General features: G+C 38.4%; 1 long non-coding RNA gene across 7 annotated transcripts in view; it reads left to right on the forward strand.

Annotated features, from left to right (window-relative positions):
• Positions 1 to 516: 516 nt before the first annotated feature.
• LOC104236063 (uncharacterized) overlaps positions 517 to 23,874 on the forward strand; it is a 38,393-nt gene continuing 15,035 nt past the window's right edge. For 3 of the 7 annotated variants that reach the window (XR_011401746.1, XR_713347.2, XR_011401696.1), the window contains exon 1: positions 518 to 1,411. This is a non-coding gene — a long non-coding RNA (uncharacterized lncRNA). Of the gene's footprint in view, positions 1,412 to 23,874 lie in introns of all 7 variants that reach the window. The other 4 variants (XR_011401851.1, XR_011402123.1, XR_011402050.1 and 1 more) reach the window with 4 other exon arrangements.

Below are 23,874 nucleotides of genomic sequence, written 5' to 3' on the forward strand. Positions count from 1 at the left end.
TCACTTTAGTTAATAGGTAATTTATCTAGTTGCTTTTAGTTTATACTAATGTAGTATCAATATTTTGTTTTCAATAGATAAAATGAAAAGTTGTAAAAAATATATATTTCCACTTAGTTTAGTGTTACTTTTAAGTTGTAGGTCTTTAATAAAATATAGAATAGTATTAGATTTTAAAATGTATTTATTTTGTCTCTTTCATTGATAATCCTATTAGTTAGATAAATATTAATGCTTGTTTCATTTTTCATAAGAAAAGAATTGAAAACAAACAAATAAAAAAGAAACAAAAGGACAAAAGAAGAAAAAGAACGTGAAAAGCAAAAGGAAGAATGAAAAGAATGATTTTGTTATGAAGCTAGCTAACTTATCTTTCTTATATATAAAAAAAGGATTTGAAGACTAAAAAGAAAGTTCATCTACTCTTTCTAGGTGGACCCCTCACAAATAGACAAAATTAGTTAACAAACTCCTTGCACAATTTAATTTCACAAAGGCACTCAACGGAAGAAGAATAATAGATACAATGTACAATTCACCTACACATGGACTGGGGACCACTCACCTCACACACTCTCATATGATAACAGACTACTCTTTCCACTCACGCTCTCTCTCTCATCTTTTGAGCTCTGTATCACACACACACCCTAAAAGAAAGGGAGGGATCAGATATATAAAAATAAAACAAGGAAAAACGGGGCTGGGATCTGAAACTAAATAAAAATACAAGGAAAAGGGATTGGGGAAGAAACCAAAGAGAAAAGGTGAGTGAGGGGTCCACAAAACCATTTTTGGATTCTTTTCTTCTGGCCCAAGAAGGCTTTCTTTTTATATAAAGATACACCACACACACATAGAAAAAACGGGAAAAAACAAACTGCCCCCCCCCCCCCAAGCGAAACTTCATCTTCTTCATGGTGGAGCGCCCAAATTTTTTAAGTGGCTAGAACCAAAAATCAGACGCCTAAAAGATCTGGGAGCGCCTTTATTCAAAAAAATCACAGACCCCCCCATGGTAACATCTCTCACGCTAATCACCTACCACCCAACGGCCAGAACTCCTTCGAACCCACCTTCACGCCAGCCTGAAAAATAGCCACCCTCCATTAATCTCCATGTTGAGTCGTCACTGCTGATCTCTTCTTCTTCTTCTGCAGCTCGCCTGAAACCAGCCTAAAAATCACACACATACAAAGATCTTCATCGCCACTGCTCCTTCTTCTTCGTCTATCACAGCCACAACAGCCATGAAACCTACTTGAGTGCTTTTGTGCTGGTTCGAGTTTGTTTCCGATCGCCGATTTTCCGTCTTAGTCTTCGGCTTACAGTCTGTTCGTGTTTGGCCATAGTGTCACGTGTTCTTCTTGTAACCAGTTGGAAGATCTTAATATATCGAAAAGCTTCAAAGGTCCGTTGTTATATTCTTTATCATTTTTGCTTGGATGGTTAAATTTATATAATCTTTTATGTCTTGCCAAATATTTTCTCGTAGAAATCCTTTTCACTTAGTTGGTTTCATATTTGTTATTTCGTCTTCTTGTTAATCAAGGAAATTGCAAAAAGTTAGTTGAATAATGACGGGATTAGCAATAATGGACCATGTGAATGTTGGTTGAAATTTATTGAAGTTCAACGTACGATTGTATCCTACGTGCTTTATGAGAAATTTTTAAACCCTTTAAATCTGATTTGGTACATTAATTAGTGGTTGATATCATGTTTTTTATTCTTGGTAAAATTGGCGAAATCTGGTTATTTTTGTCTTTTCACGTTAAATAAATTGAGGCATGTCATGCCAAATAAAATTCCTAAGCCCATGGCCCTCACTTAATTATTTTTAACTCTTTAGAAATCGAGGTGCGCCATCAATTGAATTTTCCATGGCCCTCGCAAATTTAAAAGTGCGTAGCTGCTTTAGGCACGCTATTTTAAAAATTACTTCCTTAAACTCGGGTGTGCATTTCATGTGACCCAAATCCAAATCTCAACAATGTTAGCTGAAATGTGTCGCGAACTGCGGGTGGATTTATGTGACGTGGTTTGAAACATATTTTAAATGACGTTGCAATCTTCCTTTAATTAATTAAATAAAAGCGGTTATTAGGTCAAAATTGAACCATAGGTTAAAACATGTGTTGAATTCAGATAATAGGCCAATTATAACAGTTGAGGACCGTGCTAGAACCACGGAACCCGAAAATGCCTAACACCTTCTCCGGGTTAACAGAATTCCTTACCCGAATTCTGTGTTCGCAGACTGTAATACAGAGTCAATCTTTTCCTTGATTCAGGTTTTGAACCGGTGACTTGGGACACCTTAAATTATCCCAAGTGGCGACTCTGAATCTTTTAATAGATAATCCCTTTTCGATTGTCACTTTAAGTTGGAAAAAACTCCCTTATACACCTTTCCGCGGGGTGTAGGTAAAAGGAGGTGTGACAGCTCTGGCGACTTTGCTGGGGACCAAACCCAGAATCTCTGGTTCAGGGTTCAGAATTCGAGCTTAGATAAATTGTTATATTTGTCTTTATCTGACTTTGTTACATGTTTGGGCCTAATGTGTAAGTGATGTTTTTACCGCTTTGATATTATCTGAACTGTATATAAACTGCTACGAAACCCTTCTCTTCTCATCTTCGGGGATGTGCTCGCTGGTCGAGACTCTCTGTTCTGTTAGTGTCACACCTTGAAATAAGAAAGTGGCTCGGACAAGTTACTAAGCCGGATGGCCTCTTGGTTCCCGGTACGTAGCCTCCTCCTCGGCTCGAGTTGTCCGCTCGGGTACACAAGTCTAGAACCATATACCCAGGTTTTTAGCTTAGAATAACTCAGCCTCATGCCGGATCCCTAGTAGGAACGTTTGTTTGTATCATCTGCATTTGACTTTGGGGACTCAACATAGGGGTTGGGTCCATCTAAGACAGGTGCACTCAAATCAAAAGACCATCCTGATGCATCTTACGTGCTACTTGCGTATCTATCTATTTCGGCTTGCATGTTGACTGGCTTCTAGAATAGGAAAAGAAAATGAAAATCAAAAAAAAAAGTGAGAGGTAGGTATTTGAATTACCCTGAAATTCTGTTGAAATTTTGAAAAAAGAAGAAAAGTCATTTCAAAATAAGTCATATTTTCTTGTTGCGTCGAAACGGGCGAACTACGTGGGTCTGATTCTCACCGGATGTGAGATACGTAGGCAAACCTCATCGGTTCCGGCCCATAATTTTCAAAAAATCCAAAAATATTTTCCTTACTTCCTCTCTAGAAAAGTCTTTTTTTAGACCCCAATTTTCAAAAAATCCAAAAATATTTTCCATTACTTGCTTCTTTAGAAAGCCTTTCTTTTAGACCCTAATTGTTTTTAAAAAAAAAAAAATATACAAAAATATTTTCTTTTAGTTTCTTCCAAAAATCCAAAAATATTTTCATTCTTCTTTCAAAATTGAAAAAAAAAATCAAAATTCAAAAATATTTACTTTTTTTAGAAGCATTTTTTCATAAATTCAAAATAAAATTCCAAAAATATTTTCTTTCTTTTTTAGAAGTTTTTATTTTGAAATTCCAGAAAATAATTCAAAAAAAAATCTTTCTTCTTTAGAAGTCTTTCTTTGCAAAAATGCTAAAGAAAAATCAAAATCCAAAAATATTCCCTTTCTTCTTTATAAGTCTTTCTTTCGAAAAAATAAAATAAAAAATTCAAAAAAAGTTAGTTTATTTACTTTATTCATGATCTTCCCGAACTACGCAAGATCTGATTCATGTTCCCACATGATACGTAGGCAACCCACAACAGGTTTGATCACCATTAAAAAGAAATAAAAAAATGAAGAAATGAAAAAATACTGATAATAATAAGGACCAACTGAGTTCATTCTAACATGTTTTGTTTTGAATTGTGAAGAAAGTTGAGGTGGTCGGTTTGTGGTAAGCTAGAAACACAAGATTCAAGGAAAATGATAACTGACATCGAAGCTATTACAAGTACTCAAGAGACTCAGGATCAGAGGGTTCAACAAGAGTCTACTATGTTTGAGAAAAATAGAATACTGAAACAGCAATTGACTGAAATGCGTCAAGCATGGGCCAGTGGTCAAGGACAACCTCGTCATGAGTCACAATTTGCTACACAGCAAGAGAAATACCACTCTCCTAAGTACCACTCGTACTCGTTTGATCTTCCTGCAAACATTGAGAAGCCTGCCCGAAAGATGGTACAGGAAGAAATGACCCAAAGAGTTAAAAGCTTAGAACAACGGTTGAAAAATATGCAAGGGTTGGCAGGTCAAAAGAGTGTTGCCTTCAAAGATCTATGCATGTTCCCCGATATCCACTTGCCGTCTGGTTTCAAGACTCCCAAATTTGAAAAGTATGATGGACATGGAGATTCCATAGCCCACCTGAAAAGGTATTGCAATCAACTGAGAGGTGCGGGAAGAAACAAAGAATTGCTGATGGCTTATTTTGTGGAAAGCCTTACGGGAGTAACCTCTGAATGGTTTATGGTTCAAGACATATCTCGCTGGTACGTCTGGAATGACATGGCACATGCCTTTGTCAATCAGTTTCAATACAGCATCGACATTGCCCCAGACCACATTTCCCTTTCAAACCTGAAGAAGAAACCAAGTGAAAGTTTCAGGGAATATGCCACTAAATGGAGAGAGCAAGTAGCTCGAGTTAAGCCACCATGGATGACCACGAGCTAATCACTGTATTCCTTCAAGCGCAAAAGCCAGATTACTTTCAAAACATGATGTCCGCAATTGGCAAATCCTGCTCGAAAGCAATCAAAATGGGAGAAATGGTAGAGAATGGTCTTAAGATAGGCAAAATTATAAGTCAAACAATTTTTAAAGCTGCAACTCAGGCTGTCTGGGTTGAGTCCGATAATTTTAGCGACACAAATGAGAAGGTTGAAGAAATCATGATGACATCAGGGTCGAGAAGAGGTCCCAGGAGAACATCTCGAAGGTATGAGTAGCCTCCTCAAGTTTTCCATGACTCCCCTGAGTAGTATTATCCACCTCAGAACCCACAATACTCTGTCGCTCTGCATCAGTATGTTGTCCATCCACCAAAACACCCTAGAAGGCGAGCACGAGCATCACAAAATCTCCACCAGCTTCCACAAAATTTTCAGGTACCTTATAACCCACATCCAGGCCAGAGGTATAGAGGGGAACAAAAGTTGAAAGATAATTTTACACCAATAAGAGAGTCCTATGCAAGCTTGTTTGAGAAATTAAAGCATTATGACATGATTGCACCTATTCCTCCAAATCATGTGGACCCACGTGCAAGAAGCTTTGACCCTTCTAAAAGGTGTGAATACCATTCCAATGCCCAGGGGCACAATGTTGAATGCTGTCGGGATTTGAAAAGAGAAATAGAAAGTATGATCCAGGAAAACCTGATTGTGATCCAAGACAGTAACACCCAGAATATCGCGCAGAATCCTTTACCTGCACATGATGATGCACACTTTGTGAAGATGATGCGTGGTGACAGGGACTATGAAAATCCTCTCGGGAATTTGCTAACTGAAGTTAATGATTTTGAAATTTGAGAAGGCTCAGATGATTTTGATGAGCAAATTTGTGGCTAAATATCAAGCCTAGCAATTGAAAAGTCATTCCCTCCTCACTAGGAAGGAATCTTGGTAGCTTGTTTTGATGTTTTTTCTATTATCTGGGTTATTTCAGGCTTTTGATCCAAATTTTATTTGTTTTATTGAGTCAAATCCTTCTATCCCTCCATTCTGTTTGCGTGAGTCTTGTCTGTCTGTTCTGTTGCTATTTTCATTATTCGGGTTATTTTAAGGTTGTAACTCGTATTTTAGGTTGCTTGTTTAGTTGTAAAACCCTTTCATCATTTACTCAATAAAATACAGTTTGTCCTTTTGTGTCATTCTATTCCTAGTTCTTTTTTCGCTCGTTCTAATGACATGACATGCATGCAGAAATTTAGGCCAGATCTTAGGAACTGATTTAATCTGGAATTCGATAACTAAAAAAATACTTTTGAGGATGAATAAAGAGTTGGAATACTTTGGAACTAAGGTCGAGTAAAAGTCACCTTCAAATCATTGTGAAGATCGGGCTTGAGGATGTTTAATCAATTGAAGTTTGTTGGAAAGTTTGTCACTAAGGGATGAAAAAATGTCTTGTAACCATGGCACACCAAGAAGACAGACATGTTCGTTAATGTTGTGATCACGAAAAGATACCATGTTTGACGTTCTTGAGGTGGGGAGGCCCTTTTTCTGCTACCCAAACACTTTATATCCTTTGCTACCCCTTTTGAGCCTGTGTTATTTTTCTTTGACTACCCTCTTTTGGAATCAAGTTTAGAAAAAAGAAAAAGAAAAAAAATCCATGTCCCAAGAGTACAAACTGGGGCAATTCATAGAAAGTTCATAAAAAAAAAAGAATTGTCAAAGGTCCATGCCTTCAAAAATAGAAGATGGGGCAAACAAAAGAAAAAAAAGAAAAAAAAAAAGAAAAGAGAAAAAAAAAGAAAAAAAGGAAAAGAGAAACAGAAAAAAAGATGAAAAATAGTTTAGGTCAGATGTTTGAACTATGTTCGACCTGATTCCTTAAAAGGGGATATATAGGCAGCCTCACGGTTCGGTCCAACCAAATAAGAATTCAAAAAAAGAAAAATGAAAAAAATCCCAAAAAAATCCCCAATAGCTGAAAATGGGGCACAAATTTTATTTCACTTTTGAAAGAGTCGATTCCAAGAGTTCTAAGTCCACAACCCCCTTTACTTTGAGTTTATTTTGAGCCTTCATGACGTCCTTTCTTTCCAAGCCTATCCAAAATCCTTCCAAATAAAGACCTCCCGATATGCCTTCAAGAATGCCAAGAGAAGCATGCAATGAGCAACGGTTGTCACATGACGTAGAATACCGTCAAGTTTCTCACAAAAAAGGAAAGAAAAAGAAAAGAAAAATAAGAGAGTCTTATTAGTGAAAAGCCTCACGGGCACTGTAAGACGACGGTAAGCAGAGATAAATAAATGAGAGAGACTTGTTGGTGAAAATCCCTCGGGGCACCACTAGTCGAAAGTGAGTCGTAAAGCTGATGCAGAGAATTGGCACGAACAAGCCCGACTTCAAAGCTCATAATAATGGAAAAAGGGAAGATTGGATTAGTTTGATAGATCAGGTCGTTGAGTCCAAAATGTATGTCATGACCATTAAGGCCAGTTATTGGAAAAAAAAATTCTTCCTTCTGTCCTTCCAACAGGGGGCATTTCTTGTTAATATTGTTTCTTTATAGCATTGTACCCTTCCCTCTGAGTCAGTCTTTGTCAAAACAAGCAAGAAAATATTTCAAAATCTACTACCAGCTTTTCAGTTGCACAAAGTAAATTTGGCCAGTACACTTGTTACTGTCAACGTGCCTTGAGGATTCATGCAAAGGCTCCCCCAAAAGACTCTTGTCAGCCTATTTGGCATAAGCAAAGATAACTTGTGATTTTCTCTAACAGATAAATTCTCAAAAGCAGGAAGTCATTCAAGATATCAGAAAAGGTCATCTAAGAAAAGATCTCCAGTTGGGATAAGGCTGTTTGAGCTGCAAATACAAGTGGTACTGGTGTGAAACAATCAGAGTTGGTGCAGAACAAAAGTCTTTTGAGACTGACTCAAGCTGATTGAGCAGAAGCCAAACTGCACAAGACTCAAGGCCACAAACCGGCCACCATTTTCAAAACTGACAAATGTTTCTTTGTATGAAACAGGAACAAAGCGGTGCAAGGAAAGTGATTCAAAAAGATAAAAAAAATGAAAAAAAAAACAAACAAAAAAAGAGAAGAAAAAGAAAAGACGAGAAAAGCCGACAAAGGGAAGTTTCTCAAATCTTTGTCTTTATTTGTCTTGCTATTGTGTATAAAATCTTGCCATTGATCTTCACATTTTTCCTCCTAGGATAAACGTCTTAGTCTGATGAATCTTTCTCCTAAGAAAACAAAAAAGGACTTAGTCTGATGAACTTTCTCCTAGGATCAAATCTTAGTCTGATGAATCTTTCTCCTAAGATAACAAAAAGAGGACCTAGTCCGATGAACTTTCTCCTAGGATCAAAATCTTAGTCTGCTGAATTTTCTCCTAGGATAAACGTCTTAGTCGGATGAATCTTTGTCCTAAGATACCAAAAAAAAGGAAAACAAAAAAAAAGAGAAAAAGGACCTAGTCTGACGAATTTTCTCCTAGGATAAACGTCTTAGTCTGATGAATCTTTCTCCTAAGATAACAAAAAGAGGACCTAGTCTGATGAACTTTCTCTGAGGATCAAAATCTTAGTCTGATGAATCTTTCTCCTAAGATAACAAAAAGAGGACCTAGTCCGATGAACTTTCTCCTAGGATCAAAATCTTAGTCTGCTGAATTTTCTCCTAGGATAAACGTCTTAGTCGGATGAATCTTTCTCCTAAGATACCAAAAAAAAAAAAGAAAAAAAGAACCTAGTCTGATGAATTTTCTCCTAGGATTAACATCTTAGTCTGATGAATCTTTCTTCTAAAATAGAAAACTTAGTCTGGCGAATTTTCTCCTAGGATATTTTGAAAAAAAAGGAAGTCTGAATTTAAAAAAATGGTCATTTTTTTAGTTTTCTTAAGATAAACACGTCTAGTCGTTCTTTGTCGGAAAACTCTTCGTGTTTCCAGTCAAAGAGGGGCAGCTGTAAGCACGTGATTTTTGACCCTCCCCGAGAATTTTCACATTTTTAGCGTGAATATGTGAAATTGGGTCTAGTATAGCTATTTTAACTATTTTTACTTTATTTCGTTGCAAAAAGAAAAATTTCAAAAAATATATATATAAATTTTAGTTTATGTATCTCTCATAAACTTGAAAAATACAAAAATTGCACTTTATTTTTGTACTTTATATAATTTCGAAAATTACAAAAAATATAGTTCTATTAAGGTTTTATAGTCATTTTTAACTTTGAAAAATACAAAAATGTTACCTCATATTTTATCTTAATATTTAAAAACGAAAATTACAAAAAAATAGTTTTATTAATATTTTGTAGCTATTTTAAAATCTTGAAAAATATTTAAAAATATATAGTTTTGTTTAAATACTAGTCTTATTTTTGGTAGTTATTTTGCTTACATAGGACTAGTTAAGCAACGTGTTCCTATTTCTCGGGTCCGGGCAAAAGAATAATATTCGGGTTCAAACTACCCGGTTTTAGGCCTAATTTTCGGACCTAGCCCATAATAAACCGTGTCCAGGACACGTGGGGAACCCCACCACGCGTGGGGGACATATGCCTCGAACCCCACCACGCGTGGGGCTCATTTTCATGGGCATTGTATTACAAAAACACGGACAAACACCAAAGGAACGTGGGGGGACCAACGAAAAAGGAGTTGGAATTTGAAAAAGAGGGGACTTGGGAAATTTTAAAAGGAAGAAAAAACCTACTGGGAAAGGGAAAAACGAAAAGGGAGTTGGAATTTGAAAAAGAGGGGACTTTGGAAATCTTAAAGAAAGAAAAGAACGGGCAGGAGGAGGGTTGGGGATTTTTTTTTAAAGAAAGAGTATTGTACATCTTCTTCTTCATGAAGAAGAAGAAGAAAAACCTACTGAAAGAGAAGAAAAAACCTGCGAAAACCCTTCCAAACTTCCCTATCTTCTTTGAAGCAAAAACCCTACGGGAAACGACTACTGTTCAATCTTCTTCTTCAACAAGAAGAAGAAGAAGAAAACCCTACTTCCCCGCGTTGTGACCCACCACCAAACACCGGCAACCACCCTCTCTTCATCCTCCATAACCATCGTCGTCAAACCTTCAGCTCCCAAACACCACCTTCAACTGACCACCAAGCTTCGTCGCATCCCCCGTCCAGCAAAACCACCAAACCAGTCGCCCTCACGTCCAAAAACCAGTTCAACACCACCACCAAACCAGTCGCCCTCACGTCCAAAAACCAGCTCAACACCACCACCAAACGTCACTGCCCAAACAGCCTGTCGCACTCCCCTCGTCGACCACCGTCTGAACCAAACAACCCCACTCACCCAACGCCGGAACCACCGCCGAACAACCCTTCCATCAGCTCGTTCACTAGTCCGGCAGCTTGCGCGACGCAGCTGCTTCCGCCTCCTGCTTTGCCCCCTTCCAGCCTCATCGACCACTACCCGAACGACCTTCCATAGCTCCTCCTTCTTCGCATCCAAACGACCCCTTCCTGTTGCATATCTCGAGCCAACCTGCTGCGTCGAAAAATCCAGCAGCAGCTAACCTCTCGAAAAATCCGGCAGCAGCAACAGTTTTTCGGCCAAGCTTTCTATTTCATCGAGGTCGTCTTTGGTTCGTCGAGGTCCGGTACGTCGAGGTTGTTGTCCGAAGTTGGTTGTTGAGTTTGCTGCAGAGTTTTGGTCCATGGCTCTATGCGTTTCTGTTTATTCAGGTTAGTAAGCCTCGATATATTGGGTAAAGAAATTTTACGTTCAACGTTCGAAGTTGCAATATATCGATTGATATGATAATTTTCTGCTTATGTTTCGCCGTATGCGTTTTAGTTCATTTTTGTGTTATGTTATTATCGTTTACTTGATGTCATTTGATTTAGTTGTATTAGTAGTCCTAAGACACAGTTTGACGTTGATTCGCTCGTCCCTTCGTTGTCTTAGTTTATTTGGACAAAATTAATATTAGTACCTGTTGTTACTACGCCCGAAACACTCATTCGCCTAACTTTTATTAAATTTTGACAAGTTATGAGATTTTAGTTGTACAGAGGCCGTAAGTTTAGTATTGTTAAAGACGTAAAAATGGCATCCTTTTAAAAATAAAAAAAAAAGTAATAATAAAAATAAAAAAAAAAAAACGAGACAAGCTCGCCAAAAAATAAAAATGTACCGATTGCGGAGCCCTCTAAATGTATATATTAAATACTTAGATTCCGGGACGGGCCGTTTAGCAAATTTCACGGCCCTACCCAAAAATAATAATGCGCTAGTTGCTTTAGGTGCGCCTTTAATAATGTTAACTCCCTAAACTTGGGTGCACATTTATGTGACCCAAATCCAAATCTCAACGAAATCGAAATATGTCTTTAATCACGGGTACATTGACTGTGACGTGGTATGAGATGCATTTCCATGACGTTGCAAATTCCTTTTAAAAAAATAAGAATGAGATGAGCCTCGCCGAATAACAACACAAATTGCGGGGCCCTCAGTAAATACTTGTTTTAAATTACTTAGAATTCAGGAGGGCCGCTTAGTGAATTTCGTGGCCTTCCCGAAATAATAACGCGATAGTCTCTTTAGGCGCGTGTTTAATAATTTACTTTCTTAAACTTGGGTGTGCATTTCATGCGACTCAAATCCAAATCCCAAAACGTCAAATAAGATATGTTCCGGATTGTGGGTGCATTTCATGTGACGCAGTCCAAAGACATGTTTTAAGCGATGTTCACATTCTTAATAATAATAATTAATAAAGCGGTTAAAAGATAAAATTTGCACATGGTTCATAATTGTATTAAAAATCAGATAAATAAGCCGAATATAACAGTTGAGCGACCGTGCTAGAACCACGGAACTCGGGAATGCCTAACACCTTCTCCCGGGTTAACAGAATTCCTTATCCGGATTTCTGGTACGCAGACCATAATATAGAGTCATTCTTTTCCTCGATTCGGGATTAAAATTGGTGACTTGGGACACCCTAAATCTCCCAAGTGGCGACTCTGAAATAATTAAACCAATCCCGTTTCGATTGTCCTTTAATTGGAAAAAACTCCCCTGCGCCCCTCGGGTGCGGAAAAAGGAGGTGTGACAGCTCTGGCGACTCTGCTGGGGATTTCAAACCCAGAACCACTGGTTCAGGGTTAAGAATTCGAGCTTAGAATAATTGTTATTATTTGGCTTTATTTATTATCTGATTTTATTACATGTTTTGAGCCTAATGTGCTAAATGCTGCTTTTACCGCTTTGATATTATTTGAACTGTACATATCAACTGTGCCGAAACCTTTCTCTTCTTACCTCCGGGGAGAAGCTCGCTGGCCGAGACTCCCTATTCTGTTAGTGTCAATACCTGAAATAAGAAAGAGGTCGGAAAGTTTCTAAGCCGGCTGGCCTTTTGGTTCCCGGAAAGGAGCTCCTTCCTCAGCTCGAGTTGTCCGCTCGGGTACACTGTCTAGAACACCGACCCAGGTTTTTGAACCTAGTATAACAAAGCCACATGCCGGATCCCTAGTAGGAACGTTTATTTGCATCATGTGCATTTGACTTAGGGGACTCAACATAGGGGTTGGGTCCGTCTAGGACAAGCAACCTGAAAATAATAGACAATCTTTCGGCATCCTATGTGCTACATGTTGTATTTAGTCAAGGGCGTATGGGTCATTTGGTCATTTCCAGCATGATGTTATTTTAATCAAAGCATGGGGAACATTTGTGGAATCCAAGAAGCCTTGGAATTCCCTATGTCCCCCACGCTTGCTTTTTGGGAAAACACATGGGGAACATTTGTGGAATCCAAGAAGTCTTGGAATTCCCATATGTCCCCCACGCTTCATATGTTGGAAAAAGCGCATGGGGAACATTTGCGAAATCCAAGATGTCTTGGAAATCCTTATGTTTCCCATGCCACATTTTGAAAATAACAATAAATATAAAAAATAAAAATACATATAAAAACAAGGCATGAAAATTCAAAAGATTTTGTATGTTGTCATCATTTTCCACAAATTAGAAAATCGTGAAAAGATGAGGAAATGGCAGTGTAGAGATATAACTACTTATTTTTAGAAAGAAAAAAAAAACAAATGTCCAAGTAGTGTCGAAACTCTGCCGAAATTTTGAGAATATAAAATAAAAAATATATGTCTTATTAGTTTGTTTTATTAAAAAAAAAGCATTAATAGAAAAGAAAATTGTTTGTCTTGCCATAAAAATGAAAAAAAGAGTCTTGTTTTTAAAATATGTGTTATGGTTTTTTTTATTATTTATTTGCTTATGAAAATGCAAAAAATATATATAAAAGAAAAATAAAAGGAGTCTTTCATTATCTGTCGCAAGTATATATATATATATAATCCAAAAACTTTTCTTTATTTCCAAAAAATGTATATATATCTTTATCTGTTGCAAGAACATTTGTCTTGCCAAAAGTTTTTAGAATCTCAATTTTCAAAACAAATAATCCAAAAATATTTTCCATTATTGACTCCTTTAGAAAGTCTTTCTAACTGATTTTTTTTTAAAAAAAATATAATATAAAAAAAACAAATCCGAAAATATTTTGATTCTTCTTTCAAAAATTGAAAAGTAAATTCAAAAAAAAAAGAAAAAAAAATATTTTAGAAGCATTTCTTTTATCAAAGGTAAAATTCCAAAAAAATATATTCTTCTTTTTCTTTAGAATAAAAAAAAATGCAAACGAAAATTCAAAAAATATATTAGTCTTTCTTTTAAAAAGAAAATCAATCAAAAAATAATATTTCCTCGCTTCTTTTAAAGTAGTTCTTTTAAACGAAAATTCAAAAAAAAGGTTAGTTCATCTGCTTATTATTATTTGCCTACTTATTCTTATTTACCCGAACTACGCGGGTTTGATTCTCACCGGATGTGAGATACGTAGGCAACCTTCATCGGGTCCAACCCCACCGTTTTGCTAAAAAGCCCCAAAAAAAAAACAAATAATAATAATAATAACAAAAAATACATGTCAAATTTTTAGTTTTTGTCATAAAGAAGTCGGGTGACGCTGTTTTATCAAGACATAGCCGAATGTTCCCGAAAGGGACGCCGGAAGGCTGACTTTGCATAAACAGCCACTTTTGGGTCATTTTTAAGACTTGGTCCAGTTGACCCCCACAGCCTAAAAATCTTCGTCCCCGAGACGTTGAAAGGCCGTGTTTGCAATATTGACTTTTCTAATTTGAAAAACAATGAAAAAAGAGTTATAAATAAGTCAGGTGATGCTGTTTTGTCATAAATAGCCGAATGTTCCCGAAAGGGACGCCGGAAGGCTGACTTGGCATAAACAGCCACCTTTGGGTCATTTTGAGATATGGACCCACACAGCCTTAAGAAAGCTTCGTCCCCGAGACGCTGAAGGGCCGTGTTTTGCAACACCAAGTTTTTATCATAATTTGAAAAAAAAAACAAAGAGTCAACGGTCAGGTGAATGCCGTTTGGATGTTTAGTCAAAAAAAAATATGAAAAAATAAAATAAGCCGAGCCAGTTTCGGCCGCGTCTTAAACCGTTCTTGCCGAAATAGCCTTAGAGTATCTTTCAGTGGTCGAAAGGCTTATTTCGTAAAAGAATGGACAAGTTTGTAAAGTGTCATAAAATAATCCTCCCCGGCCTCAAAATTCATGTGAAATTCGGAAGGGGCCACATTTGCAAAAATAACCATTTGGTTGCATTTGTCGAACAGAGAAAGGGAGTTAGCCTTTTGTTTTTGAGTTTATAAATCTCTTGATTAAAGTATATGGGTTATTTGATTTTCAAGTTTGTAGGTCATCTTTAAACCTTTGAAACCCAGTTTGTTTTAATATGAAAGTGAAAAGAAAAAATGTTCATTATTGTTTATCTTTTATTGGTCCGAACTACGCAAGGTCTGATTCATGCGGGGTCATGATACGTAGGCAATCTCCATAAGATTCGACCACAACAAAAAAAAAGAAAAAAGAGAATGAAAAGAAAAGAAAAAAAATAGAAAATGCAAAATGAAAAAAGCAATGAAAAAAACAAGAAAGAAAAATCGAAAAAAAAAAGAAAAAAAAAACCAAAAAAAAAAAAAAGAAAGATGTTGTCACCTGTTTTGTTTTGAAGCATAAACTTAAGGTGGTTGGTTTGTGGTAATCCGGACAATGACGCCCAGAATCCTTTGCTTGCACCTCATGATATACAATCTGCGGGGATCAGGCCTAATAACAGAAGCACTTGAATCCTATTGGAAACTTGTTGACAGAGGACGATGATATTAAAGCTGGTAATAGTCTTTGCAATACTAATGCAAAGCTCAGCGGCTACGATGCCGAGTTTGAAAAATGGGAGGACGCTCCGTTCCTTGGTTAGCAAGAGAGAAGCTTGTGGTGGCTTATTTTGTTGTCATTTCTGTTGTCCGGATTAGTAAGGTTGTAATTTGGATTTTGTCCTGTGTCAAACCTTCTCATCTTTTCCTTTTGTCATATCAGTTTGTTTAAGTTTTGTCCAGGTTGTTTAGGATTTTTATTCCGGTTTTTTTTTTTTCAAACCATTTCACCGGTCTAATGCAAAATCCGGTCTTATATTATATCCAGTCATCTTTTGTTTAGTATTTTCTTCATTTTGTTCAGTGCCGATTCTAGTGACATGACTGTGCACACACTTTGGGCTTAGTCTTTAAAGTTAATCATAAAACCACAGAAAGGCGGTCAAACCATTTAAAGAAAATAAGGACGGTTTGAGATCATTCAGAGCTCGAGTCATGTGGAACTGGGGCAAGTTAAACAAAAAAGAAAACCGTTTAAAAGCAAGATTCGCCAAATTGGCATGAGGTTCGTTCATAATAACAAGAAAGAGAGTGTCACCCAACGGTGCTTTAGAAGTGACAAATGAACAAACAGACGTTTAATATAATTGTCAAGTCCAGCACCATCAGAAGGGACTACAAGTTTAAATTGTGTTGTTTGCGCTTGGCATGATTTGAAGACTGGAATGACGAAGGCATTTTGTTCTGCTACCCAAACACTTTATCCTTCGTTACCCCTTTTGAGCCTTATTTATTTTCTTTCGTACCCCTCGTTCGGAATTAGTAGCAACGAATAAAAAACGCAAGCATGGCGGGTAAGAGAAAAGAAAGAAAAGAAAACAACAAAATGGGAAAAGAAGAATGAAAGAAAAAGAGAGAAAAAAACGACAAAAGAAAATGAGAAAAGAAAAAGAGAAAAGAAAATTGATAACAAAGAGAAAAAAAGAAAAATTAAATGAAAAAGAGGAATTGAGAACTACGTTTGACCTGATTCCTCAAAGAGGATACGTAGGCGCTTCACGACTCGGTCATAGTTTTGAAAAATGAAAAAAAATCAACTGAAATATCCCCAAGCAAGAAACTGGGGCGAAAGTTACATTTGTTGTAAATAAATCTAATTCCGAAAGTTGTAACTAATAACCCAAAATTCATATATTTTTGAGCCTTTTATACCCTTTCTTTCTAGCCTATCCAAAACCCACGTTACGGTCCAAAGAAAGACCTTCTGATCAGTCTTTAAAAAAATGCCAAGTCGGACAAATGAAGAGTCTTACCGGCGAACATAACATTCTGTTCCACAGCAGAAAGGACTCTAATCTCCAACAGAAAGAGTCATACCGGCAACACTCCAAATCCCCCAGCTGGAGAGAGATATAAAACGAGAGAGTCTTATTGGTGAAAACCTTCACAGGCACCATAAGGCGATGAAAGCTGAGAGAAGAACCCAAAAATGAGAGAGACTTGATAGTGAAAACCCTTCGGGCACTACAAGTCGAATAAGATTGAGAATAAGATGGGGAATCGCCAATTGAAGATCTTGAAAGATGATTGACGGTAAAGGATAGGCCACATACGAATGTCATGGCCATTAGAGTCGGTATCTGCATTTGATAGGTTTTTATTTATAGTTTCTTTTGTTAAAGAGTCACCTTTTTCCTTTGTCCTTTTATTCTGTCCCCTTTTATCTATTTCCTTTCATAGAAAATTCCCCTATAGAGTCAGTTTGATCAGAACAAGTGTGAATTGACTTCAAAATAGGCCATCAGCTTTCCGAAATGAGATCTGACTAGTACATCCAAGTGGTATAGTCAGCAGGGAACAAACGCGAGGCCAGTGTCAAAAAAGATATCCCCAGCAAAGGGAATTGACAAAAGGATTGACGGGCGTCAAGAGAGATATACTTGTCAAACCCAAGGTTATAAACCTCAAAGCCAAGGCCCATGAACAAAGCGAGGAAAGCAGTGAGCATGATTTGGCGAAATCCATACTAGACTAAAAGGTCGGGGAAATGCCAGTTTCCAAGCTATGCCACAAAAGAAGAGGGATATCCCCCAGCAGGAAGGGATTATCCCCAGCACATAAGATCATCCCCAACAAGTTGTTGAACGCAGAGCAAGGAGGGAGAAAGGGAAAAGCCATCCCGTTGGGAGTATCACAACCAACCACCATGTTTTAAACTAACAATTTTGTTTGATTTGAAACAGGTAAAGGAAATGGCATTGATGCCAGAACTGCATGCCACAAGGGATATTATCAAACTGGGGCAGAAAATTTTCCTTCCATTTAGAAAATTTTCTGGAAGTCAGGTACCCCCAGCTGATAACATTTTACCCCCAACAGGTAAGTAAATAATTCCTCAACAGTGTTATCACTAGCAGTTGCGAGGGGTCCAACACAAGGTTGGAAAGTCGGTATCCTCAGCGGTTAGACTTCAAAGGAGGAAGCTAATAATAATAATAATAATAATAAATAAAAAAAAGAAACAAATAGGATATGTCGGGTTCATCCGCCCTCAAATAGGATATGTCGGGTTCATCCGCCCTCAAATAGGATATGTCGGGTTCATCCGCCCTCAAATAGGATCTGTCGGGTTCATCCGCCCTCAAATAGGATCTGTCGGGTTCATCCGCCCTCAAATAGGATATGTTGGGTTCATCCGCCCTCAAATAGGATATGTTGGGTTCATCCGCCCTCAAATAGGATATTGTCGGGTTCATCCGCCCTCAAATAGGATATGTCGGGTTCATCCGCCCTCAAATAGGATATGTTGGGTTCATCCGCCCTCAAATAGGATCTGTCGGGTTCATCCGCCCTCAAATAGGATATGTCGGGTTCATCCGCCCTCAAATAGGATCTTATTTTCAAAGTTATTGTTGAAGACAGGCGCCCACCTGAATAACGAGAGGAATACATTTCTGTCTTTTCATTTCATATTCTAGGTCGCCCACCAGTATAATGCGGGAATACATTTAAGTTCTAGGTCGCCCACCAGTATAATGCGGGAATACATTTAAGTTCTAGGTCGCCCACCAGTATAATGCGGGAATACTTTTAAGTTCTAGGTCGCCCACCAGTATAATGCGGGAATACATTTAAGTTCTAGGTCGCCCACCAGTATAATGCGGGAATACATTTAAGTTCTAGGTCGCCCACCAGTATAATGCGGGAATACATTTAAGTTCTAGGTCACCCACCAGTATAATGCGGGAATACATTTAAGTTCTAGGTCGCCCACCAGTATAATGCGGGAATACATTTAAGTTCTAGGTCGCCCACCAGTATAATGCGGGAATACTTTTAAGTTCTAGGTCGCCCACCAGTATAATGCGGGAATACATTTAAGTTCTAGGTCGCCCACCAGTATAATGCGGGAATACATTTAAGTTCTAGGTCGCTCACCAGTATAATGCGGGAATACTTTTAAGTTCTAGGTCGCCCACCAGTATAATGCGGGAATACATTTAAGTTCTAGGTCGCCCACCAGTATAATGCGGGAATACATTTAAGTTCTAGGTCGCCCACCAGTATAATGCGGGAATACTTTTAAGTTCTAGGTCGCCCACCAGTATAATGCGGGAATACATTTAAGTTCTAGGTCGCCCACCAGTATAATGCGGGAATGCATTTAAGTTCTAGGTCGCCCACCAGTATAATGCGGGAATACTTTTCAGTTCTAGGTCGCCCACCAGTATAATGCGGGAATACATTTAAGTTCTAGGTCGCCCACCAGTATAATGCGGGAATTATTTTAAGTTCTAGGTCGCCCACCAGTATAATGCGGGAATACATTTAAGTTCCAGGCGCCCACTTGTATAACGAGAGGAATACATTTCAGTTTTTACTTTTAAATGTTGAAATTGGGAGCCCGCCCAGATAATAGAGGCATAAATTCAGTCTTTATTTTCAAGTGTTGAAATTGGGAGCCCGCCCAGATAACAGAGGCATACATTCCACGTCTTTACCCATAAGAGATGCATTTCCTCCTAAGTTTGTTTTAGTTTCACCAATAGGAGACGCACTTCCTAAGTTTCAGTTTCACCAATAGGAGACGCACTTCCTAAGTAAGTTTTACCAGTAGGAGACGCACTTCCTAAGTTCAGTTTTACCCAAATAGGAGACGCACTTCCTAAGTTTATTTCACCAATAGGAGACGCACTTCCTAGGTTCAGTTTCACCCATAGGAGACGCACTTCCTAAGCAAGTTTCACCAATAGGAGACGCACTTCCTAAGTTAATTTCACCGATAGGAGACGCACTTCCTAAGTTTATTTCACCAATAGGAGACGCACTTCCTAAGTTTCAGTTTCACCAATAGGAGACGCACTTCCTAAGTTTCAGTTTCACCAATAGGAGACGCACTTCCTAGGTTCAGTTTCACCAATAGGAGACGCACTTCCTAAGCAAGTTTCACCAATAGGAGACGCACTTCCTAAGTTAATTTCACCGATAGGAGACGCACTTCCTAAGTTTATTTCACCAATAGGAGACGCACTTCCTAAGTTTCAGTTTCACCAATAGGAGACGCACTTCCTAAGTTTATTTCACCAATAGGAGATGCACTTCCTAAAGCAAGTTTCATCAATAGGAGACGCACTTCCTAAAACAAGTTTCACCAGTAGGAGACGCACTTCCTAAGTCAGTTTCACCATAGGAGACGCACTTCCTAGAGTTCAGTTTCACCATAGGAGACGCACTTCCTAAAGCAAGTTTCATCAATAGGAGACGCACTTCCTAAGTTTATTTCACCAACAGGAGACGCACTTCCTAAGTTTCAGTTTCACCAATAGGAGACGCACTTCCTAAGATATGTTTCACCATAGGAGACGCACTTCTTAAAGTTCAGTTTCACCATAGGAGACGCACTTCCTAAGCAAGTTTCACCAATAGGAGACGCACTTCCTAAGTTAATTTCACCGATAGGAGACGCACTTCCTAAGTTTATTTCACCAATAGGAGACGCACTTCCTAAGTTTCAGTTTCACCAATAGGAGACGCACTTCCTAAGTCAGTTTCACCATAGGAGACGCACTTCCTAAGTTCAGTTTATCATAGGAGACGCACTTCCTAAGTTCAGTTTTACCATAGGAGACGCACTTCCTAAGTTCAGTTCTACCAATAGGAGACGCACTTCCTAAGATAAGTTTCACCAGTAGGAGACGCACTTCCTAAGTCAGTTTCACCAATAGGAGACGCACTTCCTAAGCAAGTTTCACCAATAGGAGACGCACTTCCTAAGCAAGTTTCACCAATAGGAGACGCACTTCCTAAGAACTGTTTTTCCCAATAGGAGACGCACTTCCTAAGCAAGCTTCACCAATAGGAGACGCACTTCCTAATTTGATTCATTTTAAGTTCGACCATAGGAGACACAATTCCTAGTCCAGTTTTTGAAGTTTACCCGTAGGAGACGCACTTCCTAGTCGAGATTTTATTCATAGGAGACGCACTTCCTAGTTCTAGTCACTGAAGTTTTCACCCTTAGGAGACACACTTCCTAGTTTAGCTCATTCCGATTCAACCATAGAAGACACACTTTCTAGTTTGAGTCATTGAGGTTTTACTTTAGCAGACAAATTTGCTAGCAAGAGTTTTGGTTTTACTCATAGGAGATGCACATCCTAGCCTTTAGTTAACTCTCATTATTGCATCAGTAGTGTAAGTGAGTTGCAATTTTGCTAACGACTCACAAACCTTCCCAGTACAAACTGGGTTAGGAAATTTTGTTTGTTTTGTTTGTTTTGATTGTCAGGGACCCGCCTGTAGAACGGAGAAAACATTTTTCAAAATCAAGCAGTGACCCACTGGAGAGCAGAAGGATTACAACAAAAATCCCCAGCACTCAATCCAAGATAGAAGCAACAAGAATCTCGCCCCAAGAATGCGAGTCAACAGTCTGAGAGGGTCAACAAAAGCTAGTCACAAAAAACAAAAAGAAAAAAAGAAGAAAAAGAAAAAAGAGAAAAATGAATGAATCTGAAGCACGAATGTGGAGAACAAATGTGATCTGCTCAAGAACTAGCGCCTACAACTAGCAAGTATCAAGGTTCAAGTCCAAAAGTCTGTATGAAGCACCATTCAAGACTCAAGACCAAGTTTCAGAAGACTTGAAGATAGGAATCCTTGTAACTAGTAGCTGATAGGTTTAGTTAGTCTTTTTCAGTTTTCATTTTGTTGTAATGGCAGGACCGCGGACCGGAACCTCAACGGAACGGCACCTCGATCGGCTCTTCACCTCGGTACACTTCACTATCTCTCTCATTCCCGAACTACACGTGGCCTGATTCCTGTATAACCAAGGATATGTAGGCAGCTCAGATACCAGGGCTCGGTCACATTCCCTCCCTTTCCTTAAGTGTAGTCCGTCCAAGTAATGGTCGGGTCAAAAACACGTCTAGTCGTTCTTTGTCGGAAAACTCTTCGTGTTTCCAGTCAAAGAGGGGCAGCTGTAAGCACGTGATTTTTGACCCTCCCCGAGAATTTTCACATTTTTAGCGTGAATATGTGAAATTGGGTCTAGTATAGCTATTTTAACTATTTTTACTTTATTTCGTTGCAAAAAGAAAAATTTCAAAAAATATATATATAAATTTTAGTTTATGTATCTCTCATAAACTTGAAAAATACAAAAATTGCACTTTATTTTTGTACTTTATATAATTTCGAAAATTACAAAAAATATAGTTCTATTAAGGTTTTATAGTCATTTTTAACTTTGAAAAATACAAAAATGTTACCTCATATTTTATCTTAATATTTAAAAAACGAAAATTATAAAAAAATAGTTTTATTAATATTTTGTAGCTATTTTAAAATCTTGAAAAATATTTAAAAATATATAGTTTTGTTTAAATACTAGTCTTATTTTTGGTAGTTATTTTGCTTACATAGGACTAGTTAAGCAACGTGTTCCTATTTCTCGGGTCCGGGCAAAAGAATAATATTCGGGTTCAAACTACCCGGTTTTAGGCCTAATTTTCGGACCTAGCCCATAATAAACCGTGTCCAGGACACGTGGGGAACCCCACCACGCGTGGGGGACATATGCCTCGAACCCCACCACGCGTGGGGCTCATTTTCATGGGCATTGTGTTACAAAAACACGGAAAAGGCCAAAGGAACGTGGGGGGGACCAACAAAAAAGGAGTTGGAATTTGAAAAAGAGGGGACTTGGGAAATTTTAAAAGGAAGAAAAAACCTACTGGGAAAGGGAAAAACGAAAAGGGAGTTGGAATTTGAAAAAGAGGGGACTTTGGAAATCTTAAAGAAAGAAAAGAACGGGCAGGAGGAGGGTTGGGGATTTTTTTTTAAAGAAAGAGTACTGTACATCTTCTTCTTCATGAAGAAGAAGAAGAAAAACCAACTGAAATAGAAGAAAAAACCAGCGAAAACCCTTCCAAACTTCCCTATCTTCTTCGAAGTAAAAACCCTACGGGAAACGACTACTGTTCAATCTTCTTCTTCAACAACAAGAAGAAGAAAACCCTACTTCCCCGCGTCGTGACCCACCACCAAACACCGGCAACCACCCTCTCTTCATCCTCCATAACCATCGTCGTCAAACCTTCAGCTCCCAAACATCACCTTCAACTGACCACCAAGCTTCGTCGCATCCCCCGTCCAGAAAAACCACCAAACCAGTCGCCCTCACGTCCAAAAACCAGTTCAACACCACCACCAAACCAGTCGCCCTCACGTCCAAAAACCAGCTCAACACCACCACCAAACGTCACTACCCAAACAGCCCGTCGCACTCCCCTCGTCGACCACCGTCTGAACCAAACAACCCCACTCACCCAATGCCGGAACCACCGTCGAACAACCCTTCCATCAGCTCGTTCACTAGTCCGGCAGCTTGCTCGATGCAGCTGCTTCCGCCTCCTGCTTTGCCCCCTTCCAGCCTCATCGACCACTACCCGAACGACCTTCCATAGCTCCTCCTTCTTCGCATCCAAACGACCCCTTCCTGTTGCATTTCTCGAGCCAACCTGCTGCGTCGAAAAATCCAGCAGCAGCTAACCTCTCGAAAAATCCGGCAGCAGCAACAGTTTTTCGGCCAAGCTTTCTATTTCATCGAGGTCGTCTTTGGTTCGTCGAGGTCCGGTACGTCGAGGTTGTTGTCCGAAGTTGGTTGTTGAGTTTGCTGCAGAGTTTTGGTCCATGGCTCTATGCGTTTCTGTTTATTCAGGTTAGTAAGCCTCGATGTATTGGGTAAAGAAATTTTACGTTCAACGTTCGAAGTTGCAATATATCGATTGATATGATATTTTCTGCTTATGTTTCGCCGTATGCGTTTTAGTTCATTTTTGTGTTATGTTATTATCGTTTACTTGATGTCATTTGATTTAGTTGTATTAGTAGTCCTAAGACACAGTTTGACGTTGATTCGCTCGTCCCTTCGTTGTCTTAGTTTATTTGGACAAAATTAATATTAGTACCTGTTGTTACTACGCCCGAAACACTCATTCGCCTAACTTTTATTAAATCTTGACAAGTTATGAGATTTTAGTTGTACAGAGGCCGTAAGTTTAGTATTGTTAAAGACGTAAAAATGGCATCCTTTTAAAAATATAAAAAAAAAAAGTAATAATAAAAATAAATAAAAAGAAAAACGAGACAAGCTTCGCCAAAAAATAAAAATGTACCGATTGCGGAGCCCTCTAAATGTATATATTAAATACTTAGATTCCGGGACGGGCCGTTTAGCAAATTTCACGGCCCTACCCAAAAATAATAATGCGCTAGTTGCTTTAGGTGCGCCTTTAATAATGTTAACTCCCTAAACTCGGGTGCACATTTATGTGACCCAAATCCAAATCTCAACGAAATCGAAATATGTCTTTAATCACGGGTACATTGACTGTGACGTGGTATGAGA

This window comes from Nicotiana sylvestris, chromosome 1 (genome assembly GCF_000393655.2).
Source record: "Nicotiana sylvestris chromosome 1, ASM39365v2, whole genome shotgun sequence".
Taxonomy (NCBI): Eukaryota; Viridiplantae; Streptophyta; class Magnoliopsida; order Solanales; family Solanaceae; genus Nicotiana; species Nicotiana sylvestris.